The following is a 12,918-nucleotide window of genomic DNA, read 5'->3' as shown; positions in this document are numbered from 1 at the left end:
TTAAAACCCTTAATCCAGTGGTACAAATTGATTTAAGTTATCACAACACATGACATTCTGTATTGATCACTCTGCACCATGAGTCCATCATTATAAAAAGACTTTACTAGCAAAACCACTATCCAGAATTCAACAAAAAGTATCACAATACACCACAAACGGTATTGAATCTCTTTACACCATGAGTCCATCATTATTAAAAAAAAGCTTTACTTGCGGATCTAGTGGCTAAAAAGTGATATAAATGATCAAAACAAGCCACATAGTGTATTGATCACTTTGCATCATGGTCCACCACTATACAAAAAATTTCATTTGCTACTTTGGTCTAGAAATCATCATAAATTTTGCAACACACCACTTAATGAACTAAAATACTTTGCACCATGGTCCATAAGTAATGAGAGCGAGCATAGAAGTGAAAGAGATACAATTCAACTCCATAGTCCATGACTATACAAAAAAATCCATTTACATGTGTGATCTTTACAAATCCGGTTAGATAATCCGAATAAGACCACTATCTACAAAGTGATCAGGATAAACTAGAATCTAAGCATCATCTCACTAAGCAGACAAAAACACACCTCCAAGTTGAGCTCTAACATATTCAAATGCTCACTCATATTTTGCAATGTCTTTCTCTGCCTGCGTGGTTGCTTTAAATAGTTTTTGTGCATTATACTAAAATCATGCTGCAATGATTTTGCTTTTTCTTTTTCCATGGCACATTGTAATGCTTTGAAGAATCTCTACACCAATCACATAGTTGCTCAATGCGGAAAGCAACTGCATAGGTGTCAGTGGATTTAGCCTATAGGGGCATGCCGATTTTGGATTACAAAGCTTAGGGGCCCTCCAAGGGCATAGGGCATGCTTTGTGGAGTCCTTGATGCTGGTTGCTTGCTTATCAATGCCCACTCGCAATACCAATCCCCAATCAATGACACCCACATGTGGCACACCCTCATTGGTGAAATCAGTCATGATATTCCCTGGGTGCAAGTGATAGTGTATAATTCCTTTGTTGTGTGCATGTGCCATGGTCTTCACCAGGGCATCCATAAAAAAAGGCTCCCGATTGAGAATATGCTTGCATATCTCTAACTCTTTCTCTGTGGTGGGCGGGGACGTCTAGGATCTTCCTTTTGAGCCGCCAGTGTAAGACAAGGGGAGCTATAACCTAGGAGTCCACCACCCAACCTCCCACTATATAGCATGGCCCCTGGCCCTTTGCCCTAGTTGGACTCCCTTTCCACACTTCCCTTGCCCTTGTCTAGTCCGGCCTTGCCGGTGTCCTGACATTACTCCCCGCTTAAAGAAGAGTTTTCGTCCTCGAAAACAAAAGTGGGGAACTTCTTCTGAAGAACACTAATGTTTTCCCAAGTGGCACCCTTCATGGATCCAGCAGTTTGGTTGACTGGAAGACAGTTCAGCAGGAGGTTCAATGAAACCAAGAGTAACATCTTGATTTTCAAAATTGTTATCCATATGCAACCATCTTGTGTTACCGATTCCTATCCCCAATCATAGTGTGCAGACTCCATTTAGAACACACATGAGTATGCAAAACGAGTTATCACACAAAGATGTACCCTAAAGAGTACCTCTTTTCACTTTCCATGAAAGTAACTTGCTAACATGACTCATCATCCAAGTTTAAGTCCTTGACTTGTTTTCCAAGTTCAATAGTAAATAACCCCACCATAACTAGTGTTCAAGTTTGAGAACTTGATTTAAACATGAAGAGACTACACCTAATAGCAAAAATGCTTTAACTCTTGGTAAGCAAACTCCAAGTAGAGCAATAAATGCTTACTAATTGGATCGTGTGGTGCTAACGCACGCACTTGCATATCCCTTAGCACAAGATTACACTTTGTAATCTGCATATCCCCTTGGACAAGTGACAGTACTGAGCTGTGTTTCCCCTATGTTTTACAGCCAATCGTTCTAGATGGCTAGTGAACGGGGATCACAATATCGTACCACATTGCTGAGAAATTAACAATTGGCTAAATAACCATCATGGTGAATGTGAAAGATCCACAAACACTCAAACCAAGCCATGACCTCTATTGGTGACTGGTAGACCAAAAAGTAAACTCATTGAGATACTACACAAAGAGTGCAAAATACTTCATAAGCAACCACTTGATGAATACGCATGTTGTTCCAAATCAATGTTTGCTAAACACTAGGGCCCATAACACCTAGTGTTCGTGCATTTAGCAAAAAACATATCCAAACCTGTATATCTGCCAATACTTATGGCAAATGTGATGCGCCTAGCACACGAAAAAAAAGGGATGTAAATAGTTTTGAAAAAAAAACTAAATACTTTCAGTTGCAATCTTTTGCAAGCCTTGCTAAAACGTCTGAACCATAATAGAAGGTGAAACAGTGATCACTTCTAGGTACAAACAATGAAACTTTTTCATTTGCTATATGTATAAACAACCATCTGTCATGTTTTTTAGCAGTAGTTGTACCTTAACAAGTCATTCTAAGTATCCGACAATTTTTGGCCACTGAAATTGCTCCTAATACGCCGTGCTAAAAACGGTCTAGAAAACTGATGGGACCAGCACTTAGGGACTTTTTCGTGACACATACTTGAAATAGTGGGCACCAGTGTCAGTCCCAGAGACTCATATCCTCCACATGTGGAATATGTCTCATGTAAGAATGTCTGAAAAAGGACATTCTTCAAGTACAAGATGTACTTGTGCATGGAGGTAACTGCAAACACTCTACGACGGGAGTGAGAGGGACCCTCATTATCCTTGCTCCACACTGGCTAAACCGAACTTCTTGAGTCCCTAGACCATGTTGTATCCCATGTGACAACATGTGCCAAATCAAATCCTACAAGTGGATTCATAACAGCATAATGTACATTGGACACTACGGCCCAAAATACTTGTTTTGACATGCCCTTGGCATGGCCCTGAAATATTCAAGCGTATTTAAACGACTTGAAAAAACCAAGAAATGCATACTAAAAACTGGAATAACACCAAATCAATCGATGCGTACTTGGAGATTGAACTGAATGTTCACTTACCCGTATTCAAATACAGAGGAACATGTCATCCACGTGTGAAAAAACAAGCAACATTGCACTGGAAACCCTGGGTGTTGCCTTTGCAATCCAAACCCTTTGATTAGAATCTATGTAGTCAAAGCCTTTGGTAAGACCCTTTGTAGAAACTGCTCAACTAGCAGGTGACGGTAACCAACCTAGTTAACCGTGGACACAATGATGAGAGTCAACTTGAAAAGTTGAATTTTTCCTCTACCGCGTGGTAGATTGCGGAATTATTTCCTTGAAAGTATAATGGGAATAGATCAAATTGTGATCCTCAATGCCTATGGGGTGATTTAGTAAGCATCCGCGAGGTCTTACCCCAGAACAGTGCGTCCATAGACACTCATAGTGCTATAGAGAGAGAGAAGATCTACACCAATGGAAAGCCTAGCTCTTATGCACAACCATGATGTCGCCACTGTATGTTGAATCTAAAATCCATGGTAGAAATCAGTTGAGTTTATGGTTATCCCACACATAACTCAAGTGTCACACTGAAATCATGTCGTGCAAAAATGACAGCGAAAAATATCCGTAATGACAAGACTCTTGCTTGTCCATTAACGTCGTTGTGTACTACACAAGCATCCAAGGAATGCCAATAGTTGGGTCGTGCCCAAGATCTGACCATGACTCGTAGCTAGCGTGTGTGGCTCATAGCCCGTATGGCAATTAGTGTTCAATCAATTAAATGATGAGAAGACTGATGTAGAGGGCATCTTGCCCAATTTCTAGCTGAGAGTTAGAGCATCTTGGCTCATGCTGACTCTCAAACAAAACATGTATCAAAAAGTGCATAGGAAGTTTTCATTTTTCATGGAGGGAAAGAAGAAAGAGAGTGAGAAAATGTTGGGCTGAGGAACTTTCCTCATGTGACGACTTTGGATATGTTGTGCCCAATCTGTGTGCTCTGACGCATCTTATGCCTGACTTGTAGCTTATCATATAAGCATGCAAAAATTTGTGTATAACGCTCTCATCAAGAGAGGGAACAGAAAACACAAGCCACAGCTTGACCCTCTTACCATGTATGGGGTCGTGACTTTACAAAAATGACTTAATATGGCACTTTGCCTGTGAAATAAGTCCTAGATTTAGGTTCCATTTAGTGGTATTGTGAGTTGATAGCAACTATAAATTTAAACAATCCAGAATTTAGTTTGTCCATGACAGACTGTCTGGTGGGATAGCGAAAGTGTAATCTCTGAAGCAGTTGAATTCATGCCCCCTGGTTAGCATACCTTGCATACAGATTTTTAAGCCCGTGGCAAGAGTGAGGGCCTCAAACGTGAGAGCCAAAACCGCAAGCTCCTTACTGGTAGGGATTTTGTGAGCTGAGATTCCCTATTTTTTCTAGTCTCCCAAACTTGTGTGCCAATGCCCTTGATGTCAAGTTATTGGTCAGTACCTTAGCACAAGGAAGAAGCCTTGCTTCATGAAGGATTGTCAAAGCACATTGCTTTGCACAAAAGCAATAGTTTCCAATCAAAGATGTAAACATGGAAAAAATAAGAAGATTGTAAAATTGGCTAACCTGATCGTTGTTGTAACCAGTTGGCCCGATATTCTGTGGAGACAAAAAAACCCGCTTAAAAATGGTGCATAGCCATATCTGTTGCATGAGTGGGAGCAATCATATGGACAGATACGTCCCTTGTAACATATACGCCCGTCTGTCACGTAATGAAATAACCTGCAAGCATATTGTTAAGTTCGTCCCAAGTTTGTATGCTCATAGCATAGACAGAACGTGGGGAGTCGCAATGCAGATGCATAAATTGAAGCCTTGCTTCACAGAAGTACTTATGGAGTTCCTGCGAGCTCATTTCCAAAGAAAGTCAACCTTGTCTACTTGTAGATCTCATTAAGTACTCCTGTCGACGAATTTTGCCACCGATTTCAAGAAACAGTGACAATTAGTCGGCCATGCGATCATGTGTGCCGCTATCGGTTGTCTTAGTCATGGGAAAAAGAGTGTTGTCTATCGTGCAAAGAGTCGGCCATGCCGAATAATTTTGTATCGTGGATCAAGTCGAGGTACAAGCCATGCTGATCTTCATGAGGTCCGATTAGTCTTGCCTGGCCCTTGGCCTGATAGTACTCCATTTAACCTCCAACAAGCGTGTGTTGTCGATATTTTTGTATATCTAAGCCATGCTTGATATGGGTTTGCAACTAATCATTGACCTTTTTCCAATAACATATGCAACAAAATTTTAATGTTGAAGATTAATGTCACAAGCCTTGCTTGTGCTTGGAGTGCTTGTGCTTGGAGTGCCTAAAGTGCGCTCATCTCTGTTGCAAGATAAATTCATACAACATATTTTGAAACATTTTCCAAACAAACGAAAAATTTAGACTTACCTTGAATGTTTTTGGATGCACGTTGAAGCCTCTCTAATAGGCTAAATAATCCTCAATATCAACAATTTGAAGATTTCTACTCTAAGTCGTCCATGCTGAGCATATTTGCTACTCGGCCAAGCTATGAAAAAATCTCAAAATACCATGCTGCAAAGTCTGCAATTTTTTGAGACTCCCTTTTTGGAAGGGTCTGGAACTGCCATGTTGTATCATCGCCGATTTGCAGCCTTGTTATCATAGTAAAACCTCTTTTGTGTGAAGAGATGTCCTACTTCCTCGGCAAAAGCCTTGCCCAATCTAAATCGTGGCCATGCTGCTACGTTGAACACCTTGGAGGTTTTACTTCGGCCTTTGGCACATAGCCCCTTGCATGATGTGCATGCGAAATGCAATTTCCTACTTAATCCTGACTCCAACCTATACGTGAAATTGCTGCCTAGTGTTGGTGTGCATGGTTGGGTTCCTTGATCCTATTCATGCTTGCAACCATGTCAACCTCCTGAACTCTGTCGACGACTAAAGCCGCAGGCCAAAGCCTTTAATTGGGGGGTTGCCCAAAATTAGGCCACCCACTTTGTAAAATACAAAAAAAATAGAAAAAAATTAACCCTCACTGTTCAAGCGATGGTAGCAGGTAGCTGCGCAAGGCTTGCAGACAAAGGGCCTCGAGTTGTGCTACTCGCCGGGGTGCGGCATTATGACGTGAACCATTTGGCTCGGCAGTGTACACAATTCAAGCCCGCCCTCGGGTCGATTGGTGCAGGTCGACCATCTTTCCTCCCTCGCCGCAAGTGGCCTTGCACACGGCATTATCGACTCCCTTCGGCTCTACCCTTCGTAAGCGGGCTTGCACACGCCGGTGCTTCTCTTCCCGCCTTCCCTGCCTATGCAGCACTCCTTCCCACACGCCCTGTCGGCTTCTCTTCCCACTTTCCCCGCCTGTGGAGCACTCCTTCCCATGGCCATGCCCTGTCGTCTTGTCTACGAATGGAGAGCGAGAGAGAGTGCCCTTGAGAGGCCATGCCTCATGCTGAAGTCGATCGAGAGAGAGAGAGAGAGAGAGAGAGAGAGAGAGAGAGAGAGAGAGAGAGAGAGAGAGAGAGAGAGAGAGAGAGAGAGAGAGAGAGAGAGAGAGAGAGAGAGAGAACGGGAGAGAAGGCCATGCTTCTTCCCCTCCTCCATGGCTGCTCCCTCCCTGAGCTCTGATACCAGTGTAAGACAAGGGGAACTAGAACCTAGGAGTCCACCACCCAGCCACCCACTATATATCATGGCTTTCCACACTGCCTAGCCCGGCCTTGCCCTTGTCTAGTCCGGCCTTGCCGGTGTCCTGACAGCCAGTATGTTAGAAAATCTGTCTTTAGGTGGTGGAACACACTCTAACATGTCACCTAGATCCATTCCATTAAAGTAAGGAAAAATAAGGGACCATGGCTCTTGGTGTGTTCCTGCTATGCATCTTATGATGCCGCTACAGAACAACTGCATGCTCGCCTCTAGAGCGAAAGATTGATGTCTCTTTGTTGCATCTCCTTTAAAGTCGTTGACCACATATTGCGCTTCCGATGGCAACCAAGTGACTCCTTCAATGGTGCACCAACTCCGTAGCATCCTTTACCAAGCTTTCTACCATGCTTGATAGCTTCAAGTCTGAGGTAAACAACAATGGCACATGGGGACATAAAGCGGATGCACAATAAACACTCGTGGTTCACCCCAGCTTGTGCATTAGACCTTCCCACTCTTGCGTATTGAGAGGAGGCATTAGAAAAAAAAGATGGTTCTAGCTTTGTGGCTATGGACATCTTGTGCATCAATATTGTGCATTCTTTTTTATTTTGACCTCTCTCCACGCCATACATTAGTCCAATGTTGTAGCTTGGCTGGATCCGCATTCGCTGGTGCATCGCCACCCAAGTTTCTCAAACAGTGTGTCGTATTTCTCACAATACTATCCATTAGCCAACAAATAGCCTTTGCATTGTAAGCTGAGAAGTGTATCAAAACTACTTCAATTATGAAATCAAAGAAATGCTCTCTACACGTCTCACTCTCTAATGTAGAGGTGATCTCCTCCGTGGCCAGGGCACATATATACGTGACCATGAGAGTTCTGATCTTTATTTTTAAGTCCTTCGTTTCCACAAGATCCATCTATGCTACAATGATAACATATTTCGTGGTTTTTAAAGACAACGTAACTTAAAATTTTATAGAAAATATAAACTTCATACATTGAAACTAGCAAAAACGCTAGCTTAAAGAGTAAGACATCATTTAATGGGAGTAACGGCACCTCCAACCCAGTATTAGAGCTGTTGTTGAGACCACCACTAAATTAACCTACAAAACTAGGACATGATTCAATGCAACTAACAACACCTCCAACCCAATCATAGAGCTAATGCCGACAACACCAAACTTAGTCTAAATAGCAGGGCATTATTCGATGAAACTGACAACACCTCCAGTCCAATGGCAGAGATGATGCCGGAAGCAACACCAAACTAGCCTAAAAAGCAGGGCATCATTCAATGAGACTAGCGACATCTCCAACCCAATAGTAGAGATAATGTTGAAAGAAACATTGAACTAGCCTAAAAACTTGGGCATCATTTGATGAAACTAACATCATTTCCACCCTAGTAGTAGAGTTGATGTCGAAAGCAACATCGAGCTAGCCTAAAAGCACACAAAACATAGAAAGCAACCTATTAGCTTGCACAACAACACTCCCAATTCAATAACAGAATTGATGTTGACGACAAGACTAATAGAACTACCTATAAATCAAACATAACCAACCATGTTCAACAACGACACTTCCAGTCCAAAATAGAACCGATGCCAAAGTGAACACAATTGGCACATTGTAAAATAGTGCATGTTGTCTAGCGTTTCATAACGACACTTCCGGTCCAATAATAAAACCGTGCCGACGTGAAGATCAACATTTTTAAATCTACAAAAAATATTTATAAAAAGAAATACCAACTTAAATACAAAAAAAATAAAGAACTTATGAGATAGGCTAAGGTTTATACCGAAATTTTTGTCTTGCTTGTGAGGATACATGGGAATCTCAAAGGTGGAGGGCAAGGAAATTGTGAAAGAAATGGGCACCCCTAAGGGCCCTATACATAGATACCTCAAGAGCCTGTCGGGTAGGCATTGGGCCCATCAAGCACGTAGCCCGTCGGGCTAGCTATGTCGCTCGACGAGACCCGACTAGAAAATCTCATCGGACATTCTAGGTTTCTTTCAAGTCACCATGCCATTTTTTGTGGATGTGAAGACTTGTGAATTGAGAATTTTGTTAATTAACAGTGTGATCACAAAAAAAACACGCGATCACGGAATATGAAATCCTTGCTCACTTGCTAAGTGCGGGACTTTAATTTGAGTCAAAGTGTTGCGCACACCCGATAGAAAAGTGTCTTTGACATTGCTGAAATTTGATTTTTGCAGCTCAAAAAATGTCTGGTGGTCGAATAGTTGCTAAAATGTTTCCTTCTATTCATTCCTTGACAACCCTAGTGTTTTCTTATGCCAACATCGTGCCACCACTGTGCAAATTTTCTTCTTTGTCCTGGCTTTTGGTGATCCAAGAGCAAAAATGGGATGTCTTTCTTTGCTTCTCTGTTCGCATTTCTTTGTAGCTCAATAATTACGAAGAAAATCTTGATTAGTGAGACATGTCTGAATGAAAGTACTAATGGGATGACTTTGTATCTTTTCCTCCATGCTCGGACCACCATTTAAACTCGTCCAAAGATAGTAGTTGTGGATCAATACTAATCTCCTACAGTACTGTCCATTGGCAATGAGCAAGTGTGTGTGTGTGTGTGTGTGTGTGTGTGTGTGTGTGTGTGTGTGTGTGTGTGTGTAGCAGTTCTAAATATATACAAATATATACGCAAACGAACTTTACCAATTCACAGACCAATAATTCTAGGAAAATACAATGGATTTGTACAATCATTTATTTGCTATTGAAAATAAATTATGTACAAGGTAGTGAAGATAACAAGTAAAACTAGGGAAACAGACATCCCAGACTCTGGCGTGAAGTTGCTTCAAGGTAAGCGAACTGCCCCCAGTCATCTACCACATAGAACAGAATGTTTTTATCAAAGAAGGTAGCCCTCACCTGCATCCATAGCCACAAGAAAACAATTCGTTAGCACGTGACTGTACACAGGTGATGCTGGGCATCCCAGTTGTTATCCATGTCACAATGAAAAAACAAACAGTTCTTCTATATGTAAAAATATTGTTTGTTTTTTAGAAAAAAAATTAAACCAAAGTCATAATAAGAATCCCCCCCTTTTTTTGCAAATTAATCCAAGAGAGTGAGCTTTCCCTCACAACTAATATATATTGAGTTAGTTCCAGGAAAAAAAAATTAAAACACCTAGCCTTTAGCCCTATTATCATATGAATCTCTTCCAATGTCATAGTCGACATATTCTTCCCAAAAAGCCAGTACAACACATAGTCCCAAAATATACTCATATCAACCGATTTCCACCAACATATACCCAACCATAGCAGGTTTGTTCATTTTTTGATGAAAAAACCAAAAAACGGACAAATAAACAATTGCTTTTATTTGGTTAATCTAGCCTTTCCATTCTCCGAAGTCATGCTCACCAGGGAAGGTCATTTAAAATGCTACAGCTAGCCCAGTCAGTACCAACTAGAAAAACCAGAGACCAGCACCCACTCTTACCCGGAGTGCCCCACAACCAAAGTTTTAATCACCAAGTATGGTCCAATCTCAGTCAGACCAGTCGGGAAGGTCTACAAACACAGGATAGGCAATCAGCAAAAACCAGGTGACAGAGACCATCATAGGCTAGGTAAAAGGACCAGCACATACTAGCGAGTACGCAATATATCGTCGATAATCCATTAAAGTCTACACATTATGCTGGAGACATAATTTCTATACTTTTCCGCACATCATCATGGATGTATGGAGTCACTCCCCTATGTACTGATACAGTAAGTGAAGGTAAGTTTTAGAAATAGTCATGTTTAGGATTTTTAAGGTTGGTGACCCAACCTATTTAAAGGCAAGATGCATCAGTATTAACAAGTTACACACTTTGAGAGGTGATCAATCTGGTAATAGACATCAACAGGCAGAACAACATTCTATTTTTTTCTTTCAATCGACTCCCCAATATTCAGATGCTCATAAAATTTCAACTAATTTTCCCATATCTGGCTGTCCCACATTAACCAACTGGTGAATTATTTTCGAGCTTTGGCATCTCTCAGCATCAGAAAAAAGTCCCTTGATTTCTATAAGAAAACCAGCTGGAATCACATCCACAAAACAATAGAGTTATTTTTTTATTTTTTTAAAATTCTGTCTTATTAACAAAATTATCAAATTTAAGCCTCTTCTTTTTAGCCAAATCTTTTAGCTTATACTGTTTTTTAAAACTTCCAGAGAGCCGAAACAATAATTACCCAGTAGACTAGGAGATGAAGCAAACCAGTAGGCCAGGACATAATGTAGGGCTAAATAATATCCAAGCCCGTATGTGCTATAAAGAACAGAACCATGCTAACCCATTTAAGTAAGATTTGAGTCAATCTCAGTAAGACCTATAAGGAAGGTCTAATTCCCGGGAACAGTAACCCAACCAAAGACACACACCGAGACATTCCTTGACTTTAAAAATGACTTTAATGCATGAGTAGAAAATTTACCATCAGTATTTTGATCAAAGTCTTCATAGAAAGCTGGAGAAACCATTTTAAACTTTTCCATATAGCATCATGACAGATCGAAGTTCAAATTCGAAATTGCCATGTCTTAGGACTTCATACAGTAGGTGACCCATCACTTTAAGGCAAAATGCATTCAGCATCCTAAGTTACATCCTGTAAGTAAAAAACCCGGCAAAAACATGTCTGCAAAGTCTCCACTTTATATGGATAAGAACAGCATCAACAAACTCAGCAAATTTTATCCAACCTGGCTGAACCATAGTAATCAACCAGAGACACCATATTTAGGTCTCGAGCTCTGGCAGCAATTAGCTACAGCCAAAGTACACCAATTTCATCAAGTATACCAGTCAAACCTACATGCCATAGATTGAAGCCAAACTTTCCAGCATATATTGTTTTCAAGGTTTCAAGAAAGTCAAAAACAAGTTAGTCAGTCGACTAGGTGATGAAACCGACCTGTACGGTAGGCCAGGTCACAATACCTGGCTTAATAAAATCAACACTCGTACAAGCCAGAAATACCAGAGTTTTGCCGACTCTTTTTCATGAGTAAGTCTTGAGTCAATCTTAGTAAGACTTATACGGAAGGTCTACTACCCAGGAATAGTTACTCAGCCAAAGACAAAAAACAAAAAACATCAAGACATTCATTGGCTTAGTGAAAAGGTCCTTCACACATAATAATGAGTATATACTATACCACCAGTATTTTATTCACAGTCTCCATAGTAATCGGGAGAACCATTTTATATTTTTCTACACAACATCATGCATGTAAGCAACAATACCCCTATGCTTTGACCGAAGATAGTAGGTAAAGGGCAAATTCAAAATATCCAAGCTTAGGACTTCCTAAAGTTGGTGACCTATTAAGGCAATATGCTCATTGTAAGTAATAAACCTTAAAAAAATATCTACGCTTTCAAGTTTCAAGCTTTTTGATAGAAAACCCATTTAATACGGACGTGAAATGCACAAACAATATCATCAAAATTTTCTCCAATCTTGGCTGTACCATATTAACCAACCCGAGACATCACTTTTTCGTCTCGAGATCTGGCAGCCAATAGCCAAAGTTAAGGTTCCCAAATTTCTTCAAGTAAATCAGTTAAACATATTTCTCATAACCCTAGACATAGTTGAAAAAAACTATCAAATTAACCAGCTTTTTAATTACTACAATTCATCTATTTGAATCACCTTCCACAAATTAGCAAAAACTGTCTAGCTCACAACTTTGTTAAGACTTCAAGAGAACATCAATTTAAGATAAACTGTAGACTTGATGACGATTCGGCATGATGAAGACACCCCAGCAAACCAGATTTGAACGCACAACAGTGCTTACAGAACACGATGCCAAGTGAGCATAAGTACTCACCTTCTGAGGTATTTATAGGTGATGATGCCACTCCTTAGCAGAAGGGCCACGAAATTAGCCAGGTATTCCTGCCATCGAGGTCGGCTTTCAAGACCTCCTATCCCGGGATTATACACAGCACAAGATCCAGATGCGAGATGTCAGCGTAGAGATCACATCGCTCAGTATTCGCTTGCTACCACTCTCACACTATGCAGAAGAAGACGTGCGACAGTCACTTACAGAGAATGCTTTGCAGAGGTTTTTATCAGACACTACCTAATAGAAGTATCAAGCTTTAGGGTGAACAAAGGAAAATCTAACCCAATGTGAAATGAGGATAAAAATATAGTAT

The sequence above is a fragment of the Adiantum capillus-veneris genome, chromosome 29 (genome assembly GCF_014529385.1).
Source record: "Adiantum capillus-veneris isolate H3 chromosome 29, ASM1452938v2, whole genome shotgun sequence".
NCBI classification, from domain to species: Eukaryota; Viridiplantae; Streptophyta; class Polypodiopsida; order Polypodiales; family Pteridaceae; genus Adiantum; species Adiantum capillus-veneris.
The sequence above is the reverse complement of the archived record's forward strand: the minus strand, read 5'-3'. Positions refer to the sequence as shown.